Here is an 18,840-nt window from a genome sequence, read left to right as displayed (position 1 = left end):
AGTTTATGCCTGCTTATGATTGTTTGCATAGATTTTGGTAGGCCTGCTAATATGCTTAGACAACTGCTCATATATAACCTTCTCACAACTGTGGCAGTAGTTACACGAAAAATCAATATACTATGCTAAGATATTGAAAAATAGGATTTTCTACCAGTTAGATGCACACCATTAAGGTATAGTAAGAATTTAAGCTATCGAGCTTGCTGGGTAGGCCTCCAAGTGCAATCCTTGTTACTTTGCCAGGTTTTTCACTTTGTAATAAATGCTCATAGAAACTTGTAACAATTCCTCTTGTGACAATTCCTCTGTATTTTTGAGGTTAGACTGTTCTGACACATGGTGCTGCTGCCAGAGGAATCTGATAATCCTGCTCAAGGCTTTTTCTTATCTGTTACTGGACCACCTTAATCTTTTCCTATTTATACCAGTGCTAACCAGGATTATTGTATGTCTCCGTATCTTCAGTTCTATGGTATAGAGAAGTAGTGATGCATTGTCCTTTGGATTTGCAGAGCCTCGTAGAATCTTATGCTAGCTGCAGGAGAAGACAGTCATGCTAGTTTGATTCCTAGTTCACTGAATGGAAAAATAGGCTGCTCTGAATATTTTTTTATCTCAAATGTTACACTGGCTTAAATATGAAGTACTAAATCTGCTAACTGGAGTTATTTGTAGATGTAACAAAGGCATTTGACTATGAGTTGTTAGGAGGAAGAGGGAGAGGGATTCTTCTGACTCTTAATTTTTTTTCCCTTGAAGATGTGATCTAGCTCTTGCTGAATTTGGTAAGAGTATACTTATTTTACCAGGCATTGAACTGAGTTCTAACCACACTCTTAGCTTGGACAGCTCAGCAATAGGATTTCAAAGTAGCCTGTCCTATTATTTTGAAATGTGAGTTCTGCTAACATTGCTTACCTGTTTCTTGCTCATGTTGCCCAGTGTGCTCTGCATGTTCCACAAGCAGGCCAGCTGTTTATCGTCAAGCTGTCACAGAGCACACTGTGGCCAGGACCCCACAGTGGGTACTAAATGTGTAATATTTTTGGTATGCACATGTACCAGCTAAGGCCTCTACGCACCTCATGAAACAGGCATCAAGTAAACAAATTAATTTACAGGGAGCAGTCAGAGGTGTGAGCAGAATCTGGGTTTCCCATCTATAGTATCCTGCTACCACAGTTTGAGTGGTGTCACCGAGGAAGGACTGTCAGACCCAGTCCTATCATTTGTACTCTTACAGTGTGAGGGTGGTGCTTATACAAGCAGCTCTGCTAATGCTACAGTATTTGTCTTTAATTTTTACATCAGGTCTATGGCTAATGGTCATACATGAACTGCGTAGGAAAAAAGTTAACAATTCAGAGGTCTGGATAGTCCCATTTTTGGGGGGGAAAAAATGGGGTTTTTTTTGTGTTGATGTGGTAAACAATTCCAGTTAAAGTGAGACTGGTTGTATTTTCCTTTTAAATAGCAATAAAAGAATAAAAAGGTAAATTTAAACAGCTTCCTGACTTGCTCACCAGTCATTTCTCAGAAAATATTCCTAAGGCTGTTTAGCTTGTAACGACAGCATTCCAAATATAATTTCTTTTTAATCTGCTTGCATATGAAGCCTGGACAAAATAAAAATATATTCTTCATCAGTTATGTTTATACAATTTTTAATGTCCTTATTCATTATAACCTAAACTAAAATAACTGTTTCTGAATTTAACATTTATTAAGTAAGGATTAATCTAGGATAGAAACTGTTGTGACGTTCTTGCTTAAGAAAAAAATTCTTTCTACATCCAACAACCTCCTAAATTTCCTTCCAAAAGGAAAGGTATCTAGATTGAAGCAAAAAAATAATGCCCATGAAGCAGTTTAAAATGAGCACTTCCCTGGACTGGGACAAAGGAAATTCAGCTTTCTCTTTTTTCTTTTGAATAAGGCCCTCCTGCTCAGATTTCATCTCTGTATGATTTTCAGATGTCTTTAAGTACACATCTGATTCTCTGTGTGTGTGTCTCTCTCATTCTCTTTCAGTTTGTACAGTGAATCTATGCAGAATTCTACAAATCCTGTGGAACTAAGGTGAGTGGAATGTCGTCTTTTTAGATTTCAGATAAGAGGAAGAATAGTTGGACATGCTGTCTCCAAAGCCCATTGTTGACACCAGCAGATGGTGCTATGCAGCATCTTATGACTCCACATATCAACTAGAGTCATTTTTGAACAAGAAAACTACTTAAAGTTTCTAGTGCAATTCCTGAGCTGAGACAAATGTTTGTGGAATTAACTAGTGATTTCCTTTAAGTCTGGGGGACTATTTTACTGGGTATGTTTTCAGTCTTTAGATGTTAACATATGCCATATATTGTTTTGGTTTTTTCCTGATGGAATCAGGGGTACCCAACCACACTTAAACCAACTGTAACTGTTCATGTCACTTAGTAAAGGTTTGAATTTTCTGACAGAATAACTAATAAAACTTTCATATTAAGACCTAAAATGGTTTAGAAGAGAAGGAAATTCTGGGAACTGTAAGTAAAAACAGCAGCTAAGCATTTTATTTATGGAATACAGATGAGGGAAAGTTTGTTTTGTTTTTTTTTTTCCTTCAACAATAACCCTAGCTGTGTGAATAGCACAAAACAGTTGAAATATTCAATTCAATTATATACTGCATACTAACCGAGAGCCTAAAAAATATACAGTGAGGTAATGTACTCTGGATGTATCTTTTAGATAAAAAGTATCTGTAACAAATGAAATTATCTTGTATTTAGTTTTAAACTGTAGTATATCTGTACATTGCTCTGAGATTCAGTTATTTAACAAAAGGGTTAAGTAAAAATTCTGATGCAAGAATCAAATATGGAGCACTTGAATTGTAAATAAGATCGTTCTAAGGTTTCAATTTGTTATATTAGTCAGTGACAAGTACAACATTTTTAATGCATGCCATAAGATTAGTCTACCCAAAGCAAACAAGCAGTAGTCTGTGTGCATCTCCAGCAATTGGTTAGGGTTATATGTATGCAGCTTTGTTTCTGATAATGGATTCAAGTTCACCATAAATAAAAACAGGGTACATTAAGGAGGATAAATATCTAATTGCCATAATCTGCATCTAGAATTGAATGGATGTAAACATGCGAACCATAGAAACAATTCCTCAGAACAGAAAATAGCTAGTTGGATGATTATTAGCAAAGTATCTGTACTTCTTTTGTCTATTAAGCCTTTCCTCCTCAAAGATGGAAAATGTAATTTTTAGAACACTTTTTGGAAGTCATAGTGTTTGAGCCTTTTAAATATGAGGTGGAATTGTATTCTGTGGGCTGTCTACATTTTGTGACTCTGTAGTAAAATGCATCCTTTGTAGATTTTAAGATCAGTAGAGAGCAGACCTATGCTGTTAAAAGTTTTGGTATAATTTAAAAGAGTTTTCACATGCAGAATTTAATTTTAGTTCAGAAACTATATTGCTTTTTCTCTTAACACTTTAAAGAGTGAAATAATATTTTTATATCAATATGCATGAACAAGGTACAAATAGTATTTTATATTTTTTTGGTTATAAGCGATGTTTAAAAATGTACTGTACTTGCTTAGTTTGAAAAAAAAAGAAAAAAAAAAAAATGCAGAGTATTTGCTTTCAAAGTACATGATACAGACCCAGGCAGAATTATGTTTCTGCAGAGCATCCTGATTATTGAAACATATCTAACAGAATTCAAAACTATTAATACTTGGGTGAGCTGTTTGTAGGTGAATATATTGGTTTAGAAAACTACTAGGAAAATGTGACTTTGATTTGACTAACACAGACTGTTTTCTCAAGAACCAGGGGTTTTTTTTGATAACTGGATTACACATTTAAGTAGCTGCACTAACCTGTTTACTTATTTAAAAAAAAAAAAAAAAAAAAAAGCTGTTTGACAGCAAAAAATTCACTAATGATTTTTTTAAACAGCTTATACTGAAATGTATTTGGCTTTTAATAAATATACTGAAATATGTTTCTACCTTCTAAAAATGTGGGAGTCTTAGATTTACTTTGAAACATGTAAGACACTGCAACTACATGTCTTGTGTATTGAAAAGAATGAATGTGATAAGAATGTAGTATTGATAAGTTACCAAAGACAAGTATAGATTTGAAAAGACAGTTAAGCATAGTGAAAATGTTCAGATTTAGTATCTTCATGTCAGTGCTTTAATTGTCTCTTATGAAGCTGATAATTTTTTTTAAAGAAAATCTATCATTTAAACAGACATTTCAGAATTTGAAGCCTCTTTTTGAAATTACTGTAAAACTGTGATATTCACCACAAGTTTTAACAGTTTAAAAACTTCTAAAAGAAGAAAATGCTGACAAGTATATGGGTTAAGTTACTTTTGTCAGCTGAGTTATGTTTCTGTATAATTAAGCACTAGATTTTAAAAAATTAACAGTAGGTTTGCAGTATTATTGCTGCGAGATTAATGGATGAAAAATTGTAGTTAGGAGCTAAGAATCAGTATCACATCTTCAATATTGTAGTGATGCAGATGAAAATGTATTTCCAATATACTTATATAGGCCTGCTATCCCTGGACTGGAAAAATATATTTGCTGTCCACACGAAATTAAAACTGTCCATAGGGAGTGTTAAATCTTGTAAAGATTTCATTGCATTTATAAAAGAGAGATATTTCTAATGTTTCTTTTAGGGGAAAGTAAACTATCTTGCATAAGACAAACTTTTTAGTACATCTTTAAAACATTAATATTTCAGGAATATGTATAAATAACTTGTAAATATAAATTATTATTTTTGTGATAAACTGTGGTCTCATTTCTTCATGTATTTCCTATTTAATATCCTGAAAATGAGTATTGAAATGACTAACTTGCTTGTCCTTGAACTCATTGCATTACTACACTTCATCTCACTTCATCATTTAATTTGTATCGTTTCCAAATCGTAGTGATTATCATCTATTAGTACCCCTGGTGACAGAGGGCAGGACACTGTTGTATCAGAGTTAATAAAGCAGAAACACAAGCCTAATTACTATGGGAGGTAAGCCATGCTGGCAAGATTTACCTTTCACATAAGGTTTATATGTGGTTAATACTTACAAATAAAGATGGATAGATGGGCATCTATGTGTGTGTGTTTCTTTCTCAGGTTGAAATAATTCATTTTTGTATTACAATTTTTGATATATTATCCTTTTTTTGTAGGCTTCTGTGCATGTATTACCGTAATAGTTTTCAGATGCTTTATGTTCAGTTTTGAAAACTTAGCTATATATGGAACCTTTCATCTGAGTTAACTTAAATGATTATGCAAATACAGTGTAGATGCTCTCATGCATTGCTTCTACCTCTGCAAATTTATATTAAAAAGTATGCATACTGTATATATTAGCTTAAGATTTATTCAAAACTGGTCGGTGCATAACAAACTGAAAATACTTGTCATGATAGTATTAAATATAATGTGTACAGAATATTAAACATCATTTTATATGGATTTTTGATAGAGGGGTCTGTATATGTATATATTTAAATACAAGTATGTGCATGCACATATATGTAGAGAAATCAGTGTTGCAAACACTTTTTTTATTTTGCTGCCATTGTCTTATTACTCATCACTCAGATATACAGTGTTGGCCCACAGCTCTTATAAATCATAGTGATTTTAAAGATGAAATGGTTTAATCAGGTACTTCAAATCTCTACAGCTAATACACATATTTTTAAAGAGAAATAAATCTCACATCTGCAAATATAGGTGTATTTAATTTGCTGGATATTATGTGAATCTGGAAACTTTTAAGTCTTTTGTCCGAGTGGTATTTATGGTGATTTGTTCTGAAGTGATGCAGTCTTTATTCAATAAAAAGAAATACTCAGTCAGGTTTTTATGCTATGAGATTGAAAAATGTTATGGTAGTTTATACAAGACTTTATATAAAATGTTTTATTGATTGACTGTATGTCAATTTTAATTTAAGCTTTATGATTCAATCTGTGTCTATTTTTAATTTAAGTGGATTACATTCCGTAAAGATCCTTTTACTGTATTGACTTGGATGTACCATATTATTAGGTACTATGAGTTCAGCTTCTACAAATCTGTTAATACATAAAACCATAAGAAGCCTCTTATGTTCAAACCAGGTTAGAGTGAAGACATCAGATTATATTTGATCATGTAGAAGTGCCCTTAATCAGATTTACTTATTTCTCAGAGTGTTTCTGCAATTATCATAATTGTTGTGCTAAATATGTTTGTCTTTATATCTGGCTTTGGGCATAATCTTCTCTCTTGAAACCCTCTCATTGTGGGACTCAGATTCCTGCACAAAACCCAATTAATATTAAGATGACAGTCCCTGATGAGTTCCCAAGGAGCCAGCAGCTGAGCAGACTCTGTAACGTTCTTAAGTACAGACTACTTGAATGATCAAGAGCATCTGAGGGAGACATACAATTCAATAATCCCTTTCTCAGGAAAGTCAAGAGTCCTGTGAGATAAGAGTGAAATCAAAGGAACACATCAGAAAGAAAATGACTGGTATAGTCTTGTAGTGTCTCTATTAAAATGCAAAAGTTATGGATTTTTTTAGGGGTGATGGGAACCTTTTCTGTTTTATTGATTTCTTTTTATAGTTTGATGATTTCTCTAAGATTATCTTAAAAGCTTAAAGAAAAAAGAGACTTCATCAAAAGGTATTTTGTGTGACAGGAGCATACATACTTTTTGTTTCCATTATATTAACTAATACAACACATTTCACTGGTTCTTGTTTTTGAGACTTAAACTTATGCACTTTATGTATATTATATATTTGTTGTGGCTTTTATTCTGATGGTGACCCACAAATGATAAACAGGCATCATGTGACATACTCTGTAAGAATTGTTCCTTGGAAAAATGGAGTTGCAGAAAAGCAATACTGTTTACTGGGTTTTGTATGCATCAGAATGGCAACACGTGGTCTTTCCTGCTGTTCTCTTCTATGGTCTCATATCAACATCTAAATTTACTGTCTGATGGTAGCATGCTAACCTATTGATTTGTAATCAGAAATTGGTTTCCTGTCACTTTAAAAGGGAAGCGCTAAGGGGCAGTAAAAACAAGCCTGTCTGTTCTAGATGGAGCTCTGGTTCAGGCTCCATGCTGTACATTTTCTTTTAAAGAGTTCACATTTTTTTAAAAAGAAGATTCTACAGTTAGGCTGAAAAGGCCTATTACTTCTTATTTTATTATATTGTGCAGGGTTTGTGTTTAAATTGGTTTTGAATTCCTTCTTAACAAATACCTGTAATTAAGAGGGGTTTTTTTGGGTTTGTTGTGGTTTTTTGGGGTTTTTTTTTATGATTATATGGCTGAAGCTGATATTTCTAGAGGTAAAAAACACAAAACCAAACAAAACATCTCAATGCTGGTAAGTGTTCTTTCACTATAGATTTACATCATTAACAAAGTTTCATTATCTGAAACTTGTTAGACAGTAAGATAGTAAATGTTACTAAGTAATCAAAAATGCTCTTCTGTTCAAAAATGCTCTTTTATATCTTTGTTAGTGTTCCTGCATTGTCCCTTAGGTTTAAGTCTTATGTATTTCACTGAATAGACTTATTCAAATAGTTACATAAAGATTTTATTCAAAACCAGTGAGACTGTAATGGAATGCAGCACAAGCGCTTTCTAAATGCAGATTTTTTAAGTCTTGCTCATCCTCTGTTTTTAGTTCACTTTATTGTATATTATGGTAAACTTTGCAGCTGAGGACGTTATCCTAAGAAAGTCTGATATTACATTAGAAGTGCGACCTGCCAACATAAGCATTTTTGTTCGTTTTCCCATGCCAAACTAGACTAAATTATGAAGGATGTGGAATAAAATGTGCCTTCTAGGTTTTTTTTCTACCTAATTAACATTCAAAAGAATCAAAGAGGAAAAAAATGAATACCTAAATCATACATATGTATACGCCTTTTGAGCTTTATAAGAAAGGCAAAATAACCCCTTACTTGGTTAAAATCCAACTTAAGAGTCAACATACAAAGGTGACTGCTGTATATTATTAGACATATCTGTATTATGTGGGCACGTTACTGCTCCACCAGAATCTCTCAATAGTAATTATTATGCCAAGCACCCTGTTGGCACAATTACACTAAAGCTTTAATTAGTAGCAGTAAGATTAGAACCCCTACATGTTAAATCTGCAGAAGCAAAGCTGAGTGAAGGATTTAAAACAGTTTCAAAACATTGTATTGTCTTTATTACAGTCTTTATATTTCAGTAAAGAAGGGTTTTCTGTAAAATGCACTTAAAATAATCTGGTCCTGTCACTAAAAATAGGAAAGATAAGGTAATTGCAGTCAAACCTCAGTACTCTGCTTCTATCTAGGTGCTTTATATCTGAAGTGACAAATCCAGTGAACTCTAGTGGAAGTTATATGCTTCGAAGTTTTTCCTTCCATGAACTGATGGTTTTTTGGATGGATGAAAGTTTCCTGATGCCTTCAGTTAGTTATTAGTGACCATTGAGTATTCTGTGCCGGAACTTTCCGGCATGTGGCAAGTCTTATGTCAGAACTTTATTGGTAGCTAAACATGATCCTTGTTAATTCTCGCCTTTCTCAATTACACTCTTCACCGTTCTTCCTGTAAAGTAATGAAAACACAAAGTTCATTCTCCGGCTATAGCTTTATGGACAGTACACAAACACTGGGCAATGCCAGTGTGAATCTGTTCCCTTAGCAGGGAAGAAACAGTCAGAAGCCAGCAAAAACAATGTCAAAGGATTGATTTCACTATTTTAAAAGTTGTGGTCTTGCCACCTGTTCAATAGAAAGGAGATTTTAGCAGTTTTGAAATGACTAATGATGCATCTTCACCTAGATTTAGTATCTACTAAAACAGAGTTAAAAATATCTGCTTCTGTAGAACACTTTGTATATAAGATAAGATTTCCCCCCCACACCCCCTGTGTTGGATCTTAGATACAATATATTCAAGTAATGCATCAACCATTCACACTTAGAATAAGAAGAGAAGATTTGCATGCCTAAGGTTTTTTCCTCTGCTTCTGGTTCTTAGTATACTTTGTGTTTGAGGGGGAAAAAGCTGGTATTTTCTGGATTCTCTGTTTTAGCAACAATTTTTTTAGCTGTACTGAATTGTAATAATGATTCCTCTCATCAATTTAATTATTCTTATTTATAGCATATGCCAATTTCTCACTGAGAAAATGATTGTATGATTGCATTGTCTTAATGTTTATTGATTGTATAGTGCCACTGCCATTAATGAAGAAAGTTGGATGCAAAGCTAACTGAACCTGGTAAATATATTCCCACTCGTTCCAGTAAGATTTCAATTATGCCTCCAGTGGAAACAGACTTTATGGAGCTCTCCTCAGGCTTCCCCTGAGGGAAGGAGCACACCTTTTGTGGTTCTTATCTAGGTTACTTTAGAGGCAGAGTTATAAGCAAAACAGGAAGATGGGGACCCAGGAATTAATTTTATGAGGGATTTTGCACTTCAGCCCTTCTTTTTTTAGGATACTCTATTACTATTGCACATCTCACTAATTTGGTCTGACAAAAAAAGCATAAAGACAAAATTGGGAGAGAAGGGGTTGCCTACATTTAAAGGTTTCTACTACTGTGTTTTTCCACAGTAGAAGAGGGAGTCTTACATGACAGTACTATTCTGTTTTGTCAGCCCAGGAAGAGACATTAAGGTATTTTTCAGGATAGCTTCAGGCTGGTTCAGTGACTTGTGCTGCTGCAGAGAGAAGCACAGTCTCCATTACGTTGCACTAACTCAGACAGCCTCATATAATCAATCTAGTTAAATACCTTTCTTTGTAAATGCCTAGATGTTGAGGGCACAGGTGAAAATCATCAGTGCTCCAAAGGTATTGGGTTTTTATATGCATTATTCAGACTTAATTTATATACAGTCATTGCTATCTATAATATGTGGCAGACTCAAGAGCGTGCTGTCTTAGTTTCAATATTTACCCTGATTTTTTTTTTTTTTTTTTTTTTTTCATTTTTAGTCTCGACTTCAGGGAATAAAGCTTGTAATGCAAAATGAAAGTTATTTATGAATAGTAAAATAGCTGTCATGAAATAACAAGTTTTATGAATTTAAAGAATTTTAAAATTGTTGAAGTTCATGTTTTTCTCATTGTTAGTACTATTAAATGCATATTAGCATGGTCATTTTTGTTTAATGGAAACAAATAACAGTTAATCTTATTGGGAGGTTAAGTGGGTTTACTCTGTAAAGGGCAAATCCCAGATGAATGTTTTCTTTTTTAAAGAATAGCTTTAGTCACTGACAGATGGTCTCTGTCTGAGTCTGCTTGTAGACAGATACAGTTTCTTTTTACACATTTATGAAAGTTGTAGATACAGATATTCAGTAATATGCTGTTGTGTAGGACAAAGAGCAAACCTGGTGGATTGATAGGATTAGATTTCAGCACAGTGACATATGGTTGGTTTACCAAAGTGGACAAAATTTGAAAGGAAAAAAAAATCTGCAGTTGCATCTACTCACATAATGGAAGAATTTATATTTGGCCAAATGCCTCTTACAAAAGGCAGTATGATAGCTCTTATTTAACTCTGCACAGAGTTGGGTCTATCATTATTATGTCCTGAATGTGTGCATTTCTGGCTTTCAGATAACTCTACAAACAAATTGCCATGTGATCTTAAGTGCAGAAAAACAGTGATGCCCTAATTTAGAATATTGATTATTTGGTCCCTGACCCTAACCAATCAGATGTCAATATCACTTACATCTGTATTGCAAATTTATTTTATAAATACAACAAACAGCCTCCATAATCCTGCATGATAACCCTGCATTTTGCTTACCCTGTATGCTACATGTAAAGTTATAACTTCATTATAAACTTAGTCAAATAACTATAAGACATATTTAGTGGTAATTTGTCACACTAAAATTATTCATAGGTGTCTTGAGTAAGTCTGGTTATATTTATGTGTTATGCCATACCATGTTTTTTGGCAATAGAATTTGCTGGATTTCATAGATTTACTGTGTCTGCTTTTTTTTTTTATGACTGACATAGCAATAACCAGATTGCAAGGATATTTATGTTGTTTGTGGCTTAGCAAGATAATTAAAGGATATAAATTAATCAAGTGCAATTAATTAGAAACTTTATGTTCACAGCAGTCCTTCTTTGCATGTATAATTTATATGTATTGATTTCCTGGCTTTCATTAGCCTATAAGATAACAGCAAAAATGCATTAGAGAAGAAAATGTACAATTAGTGTGAGAGTGAACCCTGGCATAATTGATAGATCAGCACATGTTTGGGGCAAATATAAAGCTTTGTTAACTGTCATAAGCAGTTAGAATTGATAAGTGGTATTTCACTACATATCTCTCAGCTGATTAATGGTGTTTTTAAAGAGTCCTCTTAATGGGAAGCTGATAGGTTGGTTGAATTTACATTTTAATCAGAGTATTTATGATGGAGGTAGCCATAAGAAATTCATTGGCACAGTGGTAAGGACCTTCCCCTGAGGGATTTGGGGGAAGTGAAAGCATTTTAATATGGCTACTCACCTTCCCCTTCTTTGTGTGACCTGGTCAGCACATAGGAAGGGCAAGCTTATTTGCTATCAACTAATAACTTGTTGTTATTAAGGAGAATTTCAGTCTCTAATGTGCTAGGTAGTAAGGTAAAATGAGAACAACAACCTACAGAATACTTGCAAACTTATTCAGGAAAGACTAGCTCTGTTATCAACAGAAATCTTTAATGACTACTTGTGGATCCTTACTGTGTGAGCTGCTGTGTTTTAGTTGCAGTTTTGTTTAAACAACACATTCCTTCTAGACCTCTAGGCCCTTCTACTGTAGTAGAACTCTTAATCGAAACTTGTTTCTGATTATCTGTTGAACAAGGATTTAGAGTAGGTAGGTATGTTGGAATAGCCTCAGCCAGTTTACAAGTGGGGCTTATGATTCATTGTTCAGGTGTCCTTTGTTAAAACAACTGTTTATATGTTCCTTAAAAAACCCACATACATTTGTTACTTGCAGATAGTTCATTGCTTGTAACTAGAAGCTTTCATATAAAAATGTTTTCAAGCCATACTTTCTATTTTAGATTTTTTTCTGTTTTATGTATGCACAAACTGCTTTAATAGAAATATCTAGCTAATGCACATATTATTCTTATTATACCAAGCTTCTGTCTAGCAAATAAGCAGTTTATCTTACCTAGTTAAACTAGTCGTTCATATGGAACAGGAGAGCTAGACTACAAAGTATCTTGCTTTACTGTTTTTATTGACATGTCTCAGAAGTGAATTGGCTTACACACCACCTTCTGTCTTGATTAATTCTATCTGATATTATTTTGTACACCTGTTCCACAAAATGAACAGTAGCTGGGTTTATTTTGTACATAGTACGTTAAATAAAGTTTTGTAGTTTAGGTGTTTGGTTTTTTTTTTGTTTAACACTGCTAAATTAGAGTAACTGATCAATAAGACTAATTCATAGAATATTAAATATTTGGTACAAAAAAGGAAATGACATCTAACAGTGAAAATAAATTAAGCAACCCATGCTAAAAATGATAACTTATTTGTATGTCACATTAACCATATTGGATAAGAATTTTAGGCCATATATAGACACATTAGGTTTGCGTTATAAATGTCTTAATTATTCAGAGTTAATTAGTTTCCTTTTTTTCACAACTCAAAATAAATGAACGTTGGATGGGTTTTGCTATTCAGTAGCAGTAGCTATGCAGCATCACCGAATGACCGTTTCACAGACAGGGTGGAAATGGCTTATTCCTTTAGAAAGAAGGAGACAAAGTTATTATTATATCACTTATTATTTTAATGGAGAAATGAGGGTTTCCTACATTTGTGATTTAGATTGCCACCTCAATGCAAAGTTGTCTTTTGCATTGTGTCCTTGCTCAAGTCACATTGTGCCTGTTGCTTTACACTGTGTTAGGTTGGCTTTGTTGGCATTGCAAAGGTGAGAACTATTGTTTCATATCTCTGGTGGCGGCCACCAGGGAAGAGTAGTATCAAGCACTGCCTACAAAGTAATTCTTTTTTTTTTTTTTTTTTTTTTTTTTTTTTTATTTTATTTCTAGCAACTAGAAATATAAAGCTAGAACAAAATTACTTTGATATAATTTGGAATGAATAACATTTCTAAACTAAAGTGACTTGGTTGTAACCGTGCAGGTTTCTTTGTCCACAATCAGGAAAATGAATGCATTTGAGATACAGATCTAAACAGTACTCATATGATCTATGCTTGCTTTCATTTGAACTAGAGATTTCTTGTACTGGAACAATTCCCTTCACCTCTTTGCTGTTTTCTTTGATACATTCCATGCCCTTGTACCCATTAGTGACTGGTAGCAGTCTGAAATGGCAGGTGCTTGCTCCAGATTTTTGTATACTAGCCCTTTTCTCACATGTACCACTTGCCAGTCGTTGAGGGTCTAGGCAGCTCCTCTGCCATCCCTTGGTGGAAGCAGACCTCTGCAATGGCTGCCTGAGTGGCCCCAAGAAAGACTCTTTCTGGAAGACCACATGCTGGAGACTCTTGTTTCCCTTTTTTCCTCTTAAGAAACATTCTGCATATGAAATTTGTGGACCTTGCAGTGTAGAATTGCATGCTTCATACTGAGAACTCGCTTCCAAATGAACCAGGTTTATATGTAAAATATAAGTTACTATGGTAGTTAAAATTGAAGGTAAAAAAATATTTAAATCTCTCTATATGTAATTCTAAAATGAGTCAAATGAAAAAACTACTTTAAGCTATGGAATCTTATGGGGAATAATAAATGTTGCTTTGATTCTCAGTTTACTTTGAAAGTCAGATGTAAAATAAGATGGTTGTTGCATGGCAGGTACGTTGAATACATAATGATGTAATCTTGTTTGTTTTGGTATACTCCATGTCATCTTAAGAATAAAAATGAAATCTACTCAGAAAAAATATTCTAAGTTTTTTGTACCAAACTATGATGACATGTTCTTTTGAAAATATTTGACTGGATAGTTTTCCAGCTACATATGTATCTGTTTTATTTAAAATATTAGACAGGTAAGCTATGAGTAGACAACTCCAGAAATACAATTATCTGTTCACAACTGCTACGTTGTCAATGGATTGAATAAGCAAAGGTGGGGATAATAACTTTACCTGAGCAAAATACAGAAAATATCTATAATTCCCACTAAGTTGTTGCACATGTACTTTAGCGTTTTTAACTGAAAGATCAGGCACCTTCATTTTATAATGGTTCAGGTGCTCTCCAGTTTAATGCCAAGAACTCTCTGCAAGTGAAAATGTGACAGTATTCCAATAGAAAAGATGGAGTGGCAGTGGTGTAGTAAGGATGTGGTATATAAGTTGTTGATGTGAATGTATTAAATTAGTTTATATGCACCAGGAGAAGAGCTACTTGAGCAAGGTATTACTGTCTACTAACCACTATAAATTCTCCAGTCAATGGGAGCATGCATAGGATTTTACATGAGATTCTTTTTTGTTGTAGGATCTCCATCAGTGGCTGACTCAAGTGCAGCTTTATTCAGAGCCTTATACTGTAAAAGCAGTTTGAGAACGCTGCACTAGGCAGTTTGTTAGGTATGGGATACTGCAAACAGTACCTAAAGAAATATCTACCCGAATGTGATGGCTATGTTACAAATGTTGGTGGTGTTTTTTGCACAGACCAAAATTTGCTAAAATCTGTCTCCTATGCGGTAAATAGCAGCCTAACACTCATTTCTGAGACGCCGGACACTGTTCTAAAAGTTTTACTGGAATTTCAGTGTAGAATATGCTTCTGCTATGCCCTCTGCAAATAAACATATTTTGCCCAGAATTAACTGTCCAGTTTAATAGCTTACATAGATGTTGGCTTCCTCAGAGTTTTTACCTAAATTCTGTGTTCTCCCTAAAACAAAATATAATGAATGTTTCTGATCAAAGCTGCTTCCCGCACCTTTTATTTTTATGATAGCTGATTTAAATTCACAGGTTAAAGGAAGTAATAAGGATAGCACAACTCCATTGCTCAGGAAAACAGGCCATTTATTCTCAAAGAAAGAGGGATGCTTCATTATAAATACCTAATGTTTTAGTAATACAGAATTTGGTAAGTGACAAAGCAGCCAATCTAATTGGCCTGAATGATTGATTGAGCCAAACTTTCTGAGATTTTGGAAGACAAGGAAAAAACCAACAAAAAAACCCCAAAACCAAACATGCAAAAGAGAAAAGTATGTACTAACATGCAATGGAAAGGGATGTGGTACTTCAGGAAAACAGAAATATTAAGATGCACACTTAAAAAAAAAAAAGTCATAATTACTATTAGCTTTTTGTAAACAACCCTCTTCTAATACTGATTAGTTCTACAGATCTTGGTGAGATTGCTGGCAGTGGGCTTATGCTTTTATTTCTGCATATTAAGCTGTCACTTTGATACCACCTGGCCATTTTCATCACACATGAGAACAATAAAACATTTTGTTTGAAAAATATGACATGAAATGCAAAGTTGTTCTATTCTTCAGTTTGGATGTGTATGAAATGCATTGTCATGAGACAAAAATAGCAAAGTTTCCATGTATATTTAGCTTATGTTTGTCTCATCATGGTTAGTTCCAGTTCACAATGGAAAGTAAGAAATGGACAGTACTTACTTGAAATACCCAAGTGTGAACTTAATCCCATTAAGGAGGTTCCTTAATTCATCAGGGAGCCTGTGAGTGCTTCAGTGTGTGACTGCTACTTGAATGTGTTTGATGAAGTTATGAAATTTTTGGCTTCAGTGAACTTTACAGCATTGGAATTCAAGTGTTGAATGCTTTATATAAAACTGTAATGTTTTATAGAAAATTGTCAAGTATTGTGCAAGTTAGGACTGTGTGTTGTGCCCTTTAATGTGAATATCGTTAAGTTTTAATTTTTTTGTAGAATATTGAACATGACTGCAAGAGAAGATAATATCAAGATCTGCTTGTGCAAAGGTGAAATCCAAAATCTATTTGCCTTTGGATGATGAACTCAAATTTTGAAGAAATATCTGCAAAATGCTTGGCTATCATTATCAGATGTGGTAATTACCTCTTAATTTCTTTTTTGCAATGGTCATTCCCCTTTAATATGGAGGGAAATTTTTTTTTTAGCAACAGCTTTGTCTGGCTTGCTTTATATTTCCATCTATTTTTGTTCCTGGATTGCACCTGCTCAGTAGTTATCTAATCTTTCTTAGAAGTTTACACTCTCAAGTAAAAGCTTTGAAGTTTACACTGATTAGTGTTTTATGGCATAAGAGATATGTATAGATCCTTCTTTTGCAGTGTTAAAGCTATTATGCACCTGGTGAAAAGATAGGCATTAAAGTGCAGATGACAAACCTTTAAAATATTTAGTAGATTAAAATACTGAATTACTCCCTGCTCCATGTTCAAGGTCCTTAATATTACAAAAAAAATCTGCTAGTTTGGGTTTTGAAGACAAGGGCCTTTCATTTGTAGTTGTACACTGGCAGACATCAGACATTTTGCAAAAAGGTAGCAGACAGCTATAGAAAACCACTTTTTAACGAGAACTGTATTAAAATATTGCTGATTCTAGTTCTCTACCATAGTATTGCTTTCTGCCTTTTTTTAACGATTTGCATGACCGTTATTCATCAGATCTTCAGGCGGTTTTTGTTGGCAGAGAGCACTGTATTCAACAAACATCTTTGCAAGGTAGATCTGGTGTAATTTTGAATGTATAAGTCTGTGGAAGAGAGATGCTGTTTAAGCAGTTATTTGCATGCACTGAGAAAATAGAGAAATACAGAAATATAGGTTACCTGAAAACAACCATTTTTTCCTAATATTTAAAGGTTGATAAATATATATATATATATAAGCAAGCATTTTACTAGTACATAAGTTTGATTTTTGTTGTGCTGCCTCCTCTGAAAGCTAAGAACAATGAACTGCTTTTGTGGAGAACTGGGTATAACAAATACGAAAAACAAAATTATTATGTGTAAAAAGCATTAGGAAACTTAGTATTTGTTGTCATGAGACTTAGAATATACCAGAGCACAGCAAGTGTGCTATTTTAAAGATATCAGGGCTGACTTTTTAGAACTCAGATTTATGTTACTAGAAGAAGAATGTGAGGGGGAAAGTAGATAAATATTTTCAGGTGCAAAACAGGTCTTGAATGAATGTGAAATTAAAGGTGTGGAAAAAATTATCTGTGAATTTGGGATTCATTAATCACTAGAATCCACTGGAGAAAGATAGGTAACTTAAACATCAAAACATTCACTGTAAAGATTTTTTTTCCTCTATTTTATTTATATTTTAGGATAGCACAAAAATTGTACCCTTACCAAAGAAAAGATGACAAAAAGGCTGCAAAGACTCCACAGTTAATACAGAATAACATGCCCTTAGAAAAGCTTGTTGTTAAAAATCAGGTGAATTTAAAAATAGATATGGATCTATATGCAATCATTTCATTGGCTACATTTGACTATTATTTATCACAGTTTAATTATAGGATGCATAATTAAGTTGCGAATTTGAAAGATGTGCAGATGTTAGAATTCTCCTTTCATTAAGACAAACTCAGTAAACCAGCCCTGACCGTATGGAGCACTTCAGAACCTGGTCTATTTTACATTAAGCTGAATACAGTTCTACAAGCTTCCACCTATTCCCACGAGGTATGTTTGCTTCAGAAGTTGAGAGAATTGCGCTGAGAGTACTCCAGAGAACGTTGTGGTTAAGTGAGTGCTTTTAGTGGAATCAGTCTAGGTACCACCTTAGGTTCCTTTTTAAATCATTCTGTCTTCATTACACTACTTTTTTCTTTTCTGCCAGACAGGTAAATCTAAAATCACTTTCTTAGGCATCTTCTGAATTAAGAAGATTTGGTTTGAAAGCTGAGCTCTGTGTGATATTGTAACAGTAGCTGGAAATGACAAGAATCTTTTTGTTATTCAACATAGTAACAATGAAGCTCTAGTAAACAGTGAATGAGCAATACTAATTGTGTTCACTCTAAAAATCCTAGTCCTTTCCAACCCAAATGTAACATTTGAAACTTGTATCCTTTACCTGCTTTGTTCTGGAACTGAAGACAGATGTATTATTTTTTTAACTTTTTTTTTTCCCAGCACAAGCACTTTTTTCTGCACTTTTTCAGCACATCATTTGAAATGGTTTGATCAGACCACCTCAAATCAGAGCTTTTCTTTTTTTAGGCCTAAATTTGTGTGTACCTATATATGCCTTGGAACTGTCAGCACTGTGCAATGATTGTATAGTTGTTTTCTATGAATTTTGTAACATCTTATGCAAAATAGTAATAATGTTTTAGAATGATAAAATAGTCTTTCCTTGTATCCAAAGGCACACTTTATTACAGAGGATGATCAGTCACCGATGCCTGCAGTCCTAAGTTTTCTTATGAAAGTCCCAGAAGAACAAGAAAAGCCTCTTAAAAAAACCAAACCAAAACAACAAAAAAAACCCCAAACAAAAAACCCCAACCAACCCAAAACAAAACCACCACCCCCCAGAAAAAACAAAGCAACCCCCGCCACCCCAAACCAACAACAAAACATGACCACCACCCCCTGCCCCCCCAAAAAACCCCCACCAACCAGACAACAAAACCCAACCCCCAAACTCCCCACCATGTTTTCACATAATCTGGCAATCTGTGGAGATGAAGTTTTAGGGAAAACATCAAATACTGGGAAAATGTT

At 34.0% G+C, this 18,840-nt stretch overlaps 1 long non-coding RNA gene across 1 annotated transcript in view; it reads left to right on the top strand.

The window, feature by feature from the left end:
* The first annotated feature begins 7,244 nt into the window (after positions 1 to 7,244).
* LOC115345615 overlaps positions 7,245 to 18,840 on the top strand; it is a 94,496-nt gene continuing 82,900 nt past the window's right edge. The window contains exons 1-2 of the long non-coding RNA XR_003924888.2: positions 7,245 to 7,440; positions 16,035 to 16,176. This is a non-coding gene — a long non-coding RNA (uncharacterized LOC115345615). The remainder of the gene's footprint in view (positions 7,441 to 16,034; positions 16,177 to 18,840) is intronic.

Source organism: Aquila chrysaetos, chromosome 9 (genome assembly GCF_900496995.4).
Source record: "Aquila chrysaetos chrysaetos chromosome 9, bAquChr1.4, whole genome shotgun sequence".
NCBI classification, from domain to species: Eukaryota; Metazoa; Chordata; class Aves; order Accipitriformes; family Accipitridae; genus Aquila; species Aquila chrysaetos.
Note: the sequence above shows the minus strand (reverse complement) of the source record. Positions and strands in the feature narration are given on the sequence as shown.